The sequence below is a fragment of the Papaver somniferum genome, unplaced genomic scaffold (assembly GCF_003573695.1).
Source record: "Papaver somniferum cultivar HN1 unplaced genomic scaffold, ASM357369v1 unplaced-scaffold_24, whole genome shotgun sequence".
Taxonomy (NCBI): domain Eukaryota; kingdom Viridiplantae; phylum Streptophyta; class Magnoliopsida; order Ranunculales; family Papaveraceae; genus Papaver; species Papaver somniferum.
Window position 1 is genome coordinate 3,807,248 of NW_020634374.1, and position 12,056 is coordinate 3,819,303.

Here is a 12,056-nt window from a genome sequence, read left to right on the forward strand (position 1 = left end):
AAACTCTCAGCAAGATATTATGGCCCATTCCCTGTGCTTGCAAAGGTGGATCAGGTAGCATATAAACTTCAACTTCCCTCCTCTTCACATATACATCCTATTTTCTATGTCTCTCAGCTTAAAAACGCATTGGCAATGCTGCCATCACTGCTCCAACTCTCCCACAAACTGATACTGATGGTGCCATTATTATATAGCATGTTGTTATGCTTGGCACTAGAGAAATCACACATGGACGCATGAATGTTCCTAAAATGCTCATGTAATGGTCACATACATCTGCAGCTGATGCTACATGGGAGGATGTCGCTAATGTTTAGGCTCATTTTCCCAAATTTCATCCTTGAGGATAAGAGTGACTTGAAGATGGGAGTATTGTCATGTGTCTGTGGAACATGACTTCCCATAACAGTTTTTGGGATGCCAGTGTATTAGATTAAGACAGTTAGCCGTTTAAATTTAGTTAATCATGTTACTTAGGCCTTAAGCCAATTAGTGAATCAGTGGCACTGATAAGCCCACGTGTAAGGCGTCAATGTTAGTCTCTTTCTTTAGGGTTTGAAAAGTATTTATTGTAACTTCAGTACTTGTTGAGAGGCAGAAGTTAAATGTTAAAGAAACTGTATCCAATGTGGCTGCAGTAGTTATCTTCTAGCTTATGTTCACTCGTAATTATCTGTACTTTTATCTATAATCATAAGGCCTATTCCTATGCACATGGCAAAAAAACCTGTTTGGCATACCAGGTGGCATGGCAAACCAATTGTGCCACTATGGGAAAATCACTGAGCGACGGACTTTCTAGATAGCGATATTGTCTACAATGCCAGCAAAAAGACTATATCGCCAGCGCTTCTATGAATAACGCCAACGATATTATCTCTAGCACCAACGGATAGTTCTTCATCGCTTATAAATAAGTAATTTTAAAATGCAAAACTTACCCCAAATTTTTTTACACAAAAAACTTCTCTTCTCCATTTCTCCATCTAATTACTCTCTTTCTCAATCTAATTTATTTTTTCTACTTCTCCAAATGGCACAATTTCAAACCCAACTTGATTCGGCAACACAACTTGATTTTTCGGGAGTAGTGCTTGAAGGTGCCATCAAGAAGATATGTGATAGTTATAAAGAAATAAGTAAGAAGCAAAGAAGTCTCCAAGTTTTGGATATCAACCAAGTCAAAACCGCAACTAAGAAAAGGCAAAGAAAAGTTCAAGGCAAGGAAAATCAAGGCAAAACAAATTTGAAGCCAAAGGAGACTCTGTCCATCAGAGCATTGATTGGAAATTTGGTGAAATGAAGAAGATTAACAAGATGAAGAACATTGTCCCAAATTTTTATTTTTAAAGTCTATGTTTCAAATTATTGTCTAGTTTTATGTCTTGTAAAATGACTATTTAATGACTATACCGAAGTTTAATGAATTTGAAATTTGACGAGTAATGTTGAAAATTATGCTTAATTTTATTCTTATCCAATCTTATATTTTAATTAGAGATACATTTAATAGTTTAAACAAATATTAAAACTTAATACTTAGACAATTATGAAATTAAAACATAAGACTTTAAGTGGACAATCGAGAAATTAAAACATAAATATTGGACAATATTTGGGCAAATATTTTAAAATCTCGAAACAATTTTCAAATTGGAAGTCTTTTTCGTAGATGCGACGATATTCCGCACGACACCTATGTCGAAGTTCCATCATAGTTGCACCATCCGCACGACGCCTTTGTTGAAATTCCATCATGGGCTCACCATTCCTCAAATTTGGACCTTCTTGATGAAGTAAAGCAACAAACCTAGTAACTTCCTTATTGATTATATTGAAGCGTTGAATCAACTCTGAAACATCACGATTATTGAGATTCATTGTTTTTCCTTGAAATTTCCCAAAAATCATTTGCCATAATATTTCGAGATGTAATGCATTTAGACGAAATATAATTCTTGCAAATACATTCATCTTCCGCAATAGTGAATTTTGGTTTTCGCCTTATTTGACTTTCCTAATTTGACTTCTCCTAAATTTACTTCTCCTAATTTCACTTGTCACACTGGCACGATTAACAACTCTTTGATTTTTGACAGCATGTTTGTTTGCTACGAACTCAGCTAAATTCATATTATCAGTCATGCTCTCTGAAGAATTGGAAGAGTGATGAAAGGAATTGGAGATTGAGAAATTCTAGAGAGATTTAGAAATTCTGGTGTGAGTTGAAATGAGTTTAAAATTAGGTATTTATCGAGGGAAATAATGGTAGCCATTGGTTGAAGATTTGATAAGAGTTGGTCAGAGCAGTGAGCGACATCTTGACTATCGCTAGTGCTGGATTGACCAGTGAGCGATGGACACTCTATCGCTCGCTGGAAAGTCTGTCATATATACCTATATGTTATTTCTGACATATAGGCATATGAGTTTGGCAGTTTGACATACCCATAATGGGTGCATATATGGCAAAACATGAGTCTAGTTACCCCTCTGAAAAGAAAGCTCAACCATCCATCTTTCACGTTTAAAATGACACTCGTCTCTAACTTTCATAGCCCTTATTAGTATCTATTAGACTTATTTATCTTCTTTTTTTTTGATAGCTTGGTACAGTGGTCCCTAGACTACTCCTAAATCTCATTCATTTAGGATTTTAAGCAATTATAAGGATTCGAACCCTGGCCTCCGCAGTGGGAGGGAGCATGAGAACCATCAGACCACTTGATGGTTCTCTATTAGACTTATTTATCCAAAAAAGCTAAAAAGAATAAATTTGTATAGAGAAATGCATATAAAATTCCCATCAACCCATTTCTTGATCATTATTATTTTATACGTAATGAGATTTTTGGCATGGTATCCCGTATTGAAAGAGAGTGGTCCCGCGAGATTGAAATCCACCAGAAAAAAGTATAGATTTTACTAGGGGTCGGTTTTAAGTGTCCAAACACTCGATCGACTGTTTTTTTTTTTTGGTTTATAATATAAATCTGACTGAATAAATAAACATAATGTTTGTATTCCATGGATTTTTCATAACGATTATTTTCACATTCTTAAAACAAATTGGAGCCAGATTGTGATATTTTTTCTCTGGTGGGGGATGAAAAACAAAAATCCAGATATTGTCAAACACAAATCCAGTTGCGATGACGACCAAATGCGTGCTCCTATTAAATGAGAGCTTTCATTCCGAGTTGTCGTGTTTCTCGTAACCTCCATATAGTATAGAGAGCACCTTCCTCCTGGTCTTGTACGTCAACCTGTTGCATTGCCCATTGTCAAAAACAATCCTCACTCTCTTGATAGACCAATTTTTAGTCGATGGCATAAGCATAATTAGATTATTCATTCAGACACCACAAAAATGAATTAACAACAAAAATGTGTATGGGAATGGACTTTAACAAGCTAAAAAGGTGTATAGAAAAAGAGTAACGAAACAAACAACAGTTTGTAAACCCTAATGATACAATCAAATTTTTTAGTTAGTTAAGGTAATAGTTTTACATATCTAAACTATAAATAAGTACTTAGTGTTAGAACATTTCTTGGTTGAACCCACTAGTATTGGTATGTCAAGTTAGTTATCAAATTTAGATGCCAAAATGCATTCTTGACTTAGTCACTAAAGTCAGTTTCGGACTAGATTAGGTTTAAGTAGTAGAGTATATTCTTGAAGAATGGAGATTGAAGACAACACGAAGACACATTGTAGAACTTCATTAAAAGTTAGTAACAAATAATTGATTCTCTTGATTACTCTATCTCTCTATCTAGAAAAACAAGTGCTCACTCTATGGAATAGTTCACATGACGGTAAATGTACATTTATGTATACACTAGAGCTTATTTGAGCCTAAGACTTTTATGAAAGTGACATTTATCCCTAGAGAGGTCCTTATGTTGTAGTGAGTGAGAATACGAATTCAGTCAGACAAGAATCACTCAATTCTGAGTTATAACGAAGAAGTAATGAGTGATTTATTAAAGCAACACTTATTATGTGTCGCTAAGGCAGTTCGTGAAAAGGAAATCGTACACGAACTTTTGGCAAAAGTTCGTGAAGTAAAACGGGAAATACACGAATAAAGGGTTTTTTTAGTCAAGTACTTGGTGTTTCCTTTACTAGACAAGGTAGCTTTGTTTCCAAGCAACCTCGGCTTGATCATTCACTATAAATAGAGGTTTCATGTAACCACTCAAACCATCCCTTGGAAAATTATGTGTGTGTTGTATACGTTTTTTTCCATATATTTGTTCTTCACGGACAAGAGTGAGATTTTAAAAAGACTTTACTTGGGGATCGTAAAGCGTAGGAAAGCTATCTTCTAGGGCTGTCAATATACCTCTGAAATCCGATACCCGTTTCTGAAAATTCGACATCCTATAGGATTTAATCTGATTTATCGAATTTCAGAACCAAATATGCTATCGGATATTTCCTTTTAACCTTATCGGAACCGGATGAAGCTCATTCTGTAAGGCTAATATTTGACATCCGATAGCCTAGGGGTATATCCATTGTGGGAATTGGAGCTATATTATCTCAAAGTGATCACCTAGTTGATTTTCATAGAGAAAAAACTCAGAAACTAAGAAGAAACGGTTCACTTATGAGCTTGAATTATATGCTATTGTTCAAGCATTAAAACACTGGTATCCTTATCTGTTTCATAGTGAGTTTGTTGTCAACACTGACAATCAATCTTTGAAGTTTTTACAAACATCAGCTAAAGTAAACCGTATGCATGATAGATGAATATATACCATAAATCAATATACTTTCTCTATTATACATAAGAGTGGTAAATTCAATCAAGTAGCTGATGCACTAGGCGTGGTCACTTTCTTATCACTCTTCGCAATGAGAGTGTAGCTTTTGATTATATCAAAGACTTATATGTTGATGATGAATATTTTAAGACAATATGGGAGCAATGTGAAAATATGACTTCTGGGGTTGATGATTTTCTTATCCAAGATGGATTGGTCTTCAAAGGTATTCGTCTTTGTATTCCACAAGGTTCTTTGAGTCTTTATCCAATCCATGAACTGCATGGTAGTAGTCTTGGAGGTCATTTTGGTCGTGATAAAACTATTACTTTAGTTGAAGAACGATACTATTGGCCTTCTTTAAAGAGAGATGTGCAAAAATTTGTTCAAAAGTGCATGGTTTGTCAGCGTTCCAATGGAACTATTCAAAACACTGGTTTATATACACCTTTACCAGTTCCTGATGCTCATTGGGTAGATATAAGTATGGATTTTATTCTTGGTTTAATCCGTACTGCTAAAGGAAATGATTCGTAATGGTAGTTGTTAATAGATACTCTAAAATCACACACTTTGTATCCTGCAAAAAGACTATAGATGCATCAAATGTAGCTTATTTGTTTTTCAAAGAAGTTGTTTGACTGCATGGAGTGCTTAAATCCATCACGTCAGATCGTGACACCAAGTTTCTCAGTTATTTCTGGAAGTTTCTTTGGATGAGGTTGGGAACTAAACTACAATATAGTACGATTGCACATCCTGAGAAATAATATGAGAGAGTTGGGAACGTGTTAGGTTTCCTTCACTATAAAGTTCACACTCCTGAGAAACCAAAAATCCATGCTTTGTAGAGAACCGACCGATCCATCTCTAATATATTTTTTCTTAATTTCTTTTGTTATCTCTCTGAATCATTTTTCATTGTGCTTTTTGTTTCATTACTCCCTAATCAATATTGTTGATCCAATATTGGTATCAGAGCTAGGTCGGATTAGGGGAGTTTTGAATGAAATCAATAATTCAATCAATTAATCTAGGCGAGAGAGGTTTGAGTGAATCAAAGACAAAATCACTTAATTGATTTTGTTCAGTCATTTGCCGGTGATTAAAAGAAAAGGGAAAAGTGATTTTTTATTTTCATTGATTTTTGCAAGAGGTGTACTGGTGAGAAAAGGGGAAAGTGGTGTTCTTTATTCATTCACATTTTTGATTATACAAAGGATCAATTCAAACATTCAAGTTGGGGTCTTGCTTAATTCCTTCTTTCTCGCAGCGTAACGATAGGAGTCCAGCTTAATTGATTACTTCTTCCATCTCAGACTCTCAGTAAGGTTTTGTTTTTTTGGAATTATATTTTATTCCAAATTGAGGTCAGTAATCCACCCTTTACTAAAACTAGTGTCAATAGTTATCTATGGGATCCAAAGCTGTGAGTCATGAATTGAGCAAAACTGAACGTTTGAATGGTTCTAATTTTTCTTCTTGGAAAAGACGTATTAGGCATATACTGTTTCAAGATAAAGTAGAATATGTGCTTGGTGTTCCTACTCCCGAAGAACCTGTTAATCCCAGTCCCGCTGTTAAACATAGTTATGATCATTTTCTAGAAGATGACAAGCTAGCTAGATCAACTATGTTAATATTTATGGATCAAGATTTAGAAATTATATATGAAGGCTATCAAACAACAAAAGATATGTTTGAGGCTGTCACTCAATCCTATGGGGGACAGTCTGAGACCTATATACAGTTGTTGATTGAGAAGTTTAATACTACCCCGCATGAAAGAAAATGAGTCTGTTATTGATCAATGTAGCCGTATGACTGTGATTGCAAAAGAACTAGCTGCTGCAGGAAACCCCATACCTGATAGGATGCAAGTCTCTACTCTGTTGCATAGTCTTCCTCGTTCATGGGAATCTGTAGTCAAGTACTTGGTGTTTCCTTTACTAGACAAGGTAGCTTTAGCTTTGTTTCCAAGCAACCTAGGCTTGATCATTCACTATAAATAGAGGTTTTGTGTAACCACACAAACCATCCCTTGTAAAATTATGTGTGTATTGTATACGTTTGTTTTCCATATATTTGTTCTTCACGAACAAGAGTGAGATTTTAAAAATACTTTACTTGGGGATCGTAAAGCGTAGGAAAGCTATCTTCTAGGGCTGTCAATATATCTCCGAATTTCTGAAAATTCGACATCCTATAGGATTTAATCCGATTTATCGGATTTCAGAACAAGATATGCTATCGGATATTTCCTCTTAACCTTATCGGAACCGGATGAAGCTCATTATGTAAGGCTAATATCTGACATCTAATAGCATAGGGGTGTGCTTGTAGTTTCCAACCCCATGTATTAGATATCGATAATTATCCTGCTAGCCTCTTTGGTCTTTAACATTTTTTTCTTCTCATTCTTAACATAAAGAGATCGAGAGATCAAGAAACTGAGGGAGTTAGTCAGTTAGATCGAGAGAGAGGTATATAAAGATCGATAGAGTCATAGAGGGTTTGATCAGAAGCTAGCTAGAGAGTAAGAGAAAGATTGAATCGTGATTCATGAGTTAAATAGATAGACGGTGATGTTTTGATTTTGGTCAGAGATTCTCAGAGAAGATTATTTTTTCATTCAGAAAACAAGTAACCAATCTAAACCCTTTGTTTATATCTGTTAAAATCAACTCATGATTGATGTTTCTGAAATTAGGTTTTGTGGATATCTGAAATTGAGAATTTTGAAATTAGGTTCTGATTTTTTTCACAAATCGATTGAAGCTTGCCTGGTGTTTGATTGTTGTTGTTATTATTGTTGTTAAGCATGAAATTGACATGATTACTATGTAGATTTTGTGTTTCATGTTTGATGCAAGCAAGGGAAAGTTGGTCCAGTTGGATTTAACAATTTTGAGAAATGGGTTTATCAATTTGAGTACTTGTTTTCTTTTTACTATCAAATTAGGGTGTTACTGTTAGTAATGGTTGCTGGAGTATTCGTTTCTTCCTTGGTTGATTTTTCCGTAGCTTTGGGTTCTTGGCATGTGGAAATGTGTTATTATCTGTTTAGAAGAATGTATTATATGGTAGATAATTTGTTAATGCAATGATGCGTCTATTTTCACATTTTTAAATGTGGAAATTGAATAAATAGCCCTCATTTCCAAGAGTCTTCACAAATACCCCTAAGGGATATATTTTAAGTTTTTAGGGTCTAGTTTTTGACACATCTATAATTATATTAAGTCAATTCAATCTTCGAAGGAGGTTGGGTTGACGTTTTCACGCGTCAAGAACATACTAGTTAATTTTCATTATCCAAAAAAATACTAGTTCATTTTCATTATCCACTTAAAATGTACCCCTTAGGCGTATTTAAATAAATTGGAAAAGAGTATTTGTAAAGGATTTATATTTTAAATCCTATAGAATAAAAATATTTAGCTTGTTGTTCTAACACGAGAAAGGTCATTCAGTGTTAGTGATAGAACGCAAACATATTCAAGCTTTATATTTCAGTGTCACCTATTTCATAAGGTAAACTTTCTGAAAATATTTAGGTTTCCTCCATTGAAAATCATTACTGCTAGGATAGTTGCCATCTTCAAATTCATATATCCTTTAAGTATGATACGCTTACAAATACAATGGCCTTGTTGGTTTTTGTGTTATTAGGAAGTTGAGTGACTTAGTAATATAACATCTTTTCTTCAGTACTGACTTATAATAGTATAATTTTGGTATTTGTATCATTATGATTCTTAGTTTATAGTAACAATGAAGCTAGACTTGTATAGGACATATGGAATGTACGCCATTGTATTATGATTAACACAATATAACCCCCAATTGCAAGATCATGTATATAACAATGTAATATAAATTTTACAACTGCTATAATCTCACCTTATAAAAGATCTAGTGATTTTCAAGTTCGGATTTGGCACTGTGCTACAGAAAAGTCTCCTATACTTAGATCCTGGTCAGAAATCCTTATAACAATATCCAATGGAATGGAACCCCGAGATGAGGCTAATTCAATTGATGTTTGTGTACTAATGCAGATATGGAAATCACAGATTGAAGTTGATGCACTGATGCAGCCAAGCACTAGCCTATTGACATTGATGTTGTGTACTTCAGTTTGCATTTGTTTTTTGTGCGGCTTTCTAGTTTGTACTTTCTTTTCATGTGTGGTGATGTGTGAGAGACCTGGGAGTAAAAATTGTGTTTGTGTTGCTTTGTAATTTCTTACTTTTCCTGTGGATTTTTACAACATTTTGAACTCAAAAACTATGTTTCTTTTCAGTTTTTTTCCCAGTTATTGGATTTTATCGGAAAAAATTCGATATACGATAACTTAACCTTAACCTTGTCGGATTGGGATTTTTGGACTTAACCTTAACCTTGTCGGATTGGGATTTTTGGGCTCCACCGGATATTATCGGAACCTTATCAGTATGGTCCTTTGACACCCCTACTATCTTCTTTGATAGTGACGGAAGCTATTTTTAGGTGTTTCTCATAAACCCTAGATTTGATAGATGAAGATATCTCTAGATTATTTCTAGGTGATCTTGTGAGGGAAGAATCAATAGGTTACCGAACGGTAAAACCTAATTGGTGGGGAGCATCTTCTAAAGAGAATTAACATTCTTCTAGAAGATTTTCAAAAATATCTTCTAAAGAGAATTTGTGTTCTTCTAGAAGACTTACAAGAGAAATTCCTAAATAGAATCGGTGTTCTGCTAGGAGCGTCACAAGTGTGCGAATACAACTGAAGCTGGTATCACAGCTAGCCCAAAATTTGGAAGTAGGTAATTGTTGAATCTTGACTAGGTCCAAAGTTTTTTCCACAAGATTGTAGTTTTCCTCGTTAACAAAAATCTCTGGAGTCGGTGTTATTTCTTTTCCGCATTATATTGTTTTATCTTTATAATTGAAATATCACAGGTTGTACGTATTTAACTAATAATCCTTTTCTAGAGGTTATGCTTTAATTGATGGTAATTAAAACATATAAATTAAAAATCATAATTAAATGTTTTACAATATTTCGGTTTGGGATCACCTTGGGCATCAAGGAATATCTTTGAACAATTAATAATAAGAGTTATGCACATGTTCAAATAATGTCGATAAAATAATTATGACTGTAAACCAAAATGTCATCAAAATAATATCGACAATATTTTGATGACATTTTGGTTTACAATCGTAATTAAGAGGAACATCTCTTTCATCTCTCTCAAGTATTTCAAGCACTTGCTGATAATGCACTTTACGTGAATTTTAAGAAGTATAACTTTTTATCCAAGTCAATCACCTTTTCAGGGTATATTATTTCTGACCAAGGAATTTCCGATGATGATTCAAAGATTAAAGTCATATCTGAATGGAATACTCCAACGTGCATCAAAGATGTTAGAAGTTTCCATGGCTTAGCATCTTTTTATAGACGTTTTATTCGCAATTTTAGCTCTATATCTACTGGAGTTACTGATTATTTGAGGCAAGGAAAATTTCTATGGACTGAAGAAGCAGATAAGAGTTTTAATCTTCTTAAGGAAAAAAGCGCACCAGTACTTGCAATGCAAGATGTCACTAAACCTTTAGAAAGTTATTGTGACGCATCCATTGTGGGAATTGGAGCTATACCATCTCAAAGTGATCACCTAGTTGCTTTTCATATAGAAAAAACTCAGAACCTAAGAAGAAATAGTCCACTTATGAGCTTGAATTATATGCTATTGTTCAAGCATTAAAACATTGGTATCCTTATATGTTTCATAGTGAGTTTGTTGTCAACACTGACAATCAAGCTTTGAAGTTTTTACAAACATCAGCTAAAGTAAACCGTATGCATGATAGATGGATATATGCCATAAATCAATATACTTTCTCTATTAAACATAAGAGTGATAAATTCAATCAAGTAGTCGATGCACTGAGTAGGCGTGCGCACTTTCCTATCACTCTTCGCAATGAGAGTGTAGCTTTTGATTATATCAAAGACTTATATGTTGATGATGAAGATTTTAAGACAATATGGGAGCAATGTGGAAATATGACTTCTGGGGTTGATGATTTTCTTATCCAAGATGGATTTCTCTTCAAAGGTATTCGTCTTTGTATTCTACAAGGTTCTTTGAATCTTTATCTAATCCATGAACTGCATGGTAGTGGTCTTTGAGGCCATTTTGGTCGTGATAAAACTATTACTTTAGTTGAAGAACGATACTATTGGCCTTCTTTAAAGAGAGGTGTGCAGAACTTTGTTCAAAAGTGCATGGTTTGTCAGCGTTCCAAGGGCACTATTCAAAACACTGGTTTATATACACCTTTACCAGTTCCTGATGCACCTTGGGTAGATATAAGTATGGATTTAATTCTTGGTTTAACCCGTACTTCTAACGGAAATGATTCCGTAACGGTAGTTGTTGATAGATACTCTAAAATCACACACTTTGTATCCTGCAAGAAGGCTACAGATGCATCAAATATAGCTTATTTGTTTTTCAAAGAAGTTGTTCAATTGCATGGAGTGCTTAAATCCATCACGTCAGATCGTGACACCAAGTTTCTCAGTTATTTCTGGAAGTTTCTTTGGATGAAGTTGCGAACTAAACTACAATATACTACGACTGCTCATCCTCAAACAAATGGATAGACCGAGGTTGTAAACATATCATTGGGAAATTTAATTCAGGCTATGATTGCTGAATCTCAAGAAAAGTAGTGGGAAACGTTTTTTCCTCATATGGAATTTGCATTCAATACCTATGTAAACCGTTCTACAGGTAAATCACCATTTGTTATTGTTTTTTATAAAGTACCAAATCATATTCTGGATTTGGTTGTGTTACCTAAACCTTCCAAGTCTCATGCAAAGGATGATCAACTGGTTGACAAAGCTTCTCAGCTTCATCAAGAAGTTAAAACTAAGTTGAAAGATTCTAATGCTAAATTCAAGGCAAATTCCCATCAACATAAGCGACTTAAAACACTTAAAGAATGAGAGTTGGTGATGATACACCTTAGTAAAGAAAGGTTTCTAGTTCGCACATACAACAAAACTAAAATGAATAAATATGTAGCTTTCAAAGTTTTGAAGTAAATAAATGACAACGCTTATGTCGTGGATCTTCCTTCCAACTGGAATATTTCTAACATATTCAATGTCCAAGAAATTTTTACCTTCCATGGAGAGAATGATCTCGTTTGATTAATGATTCAACTTGAGGGTAAGTTGTTGTTTTTTTTGGGTGGGTGGGTGG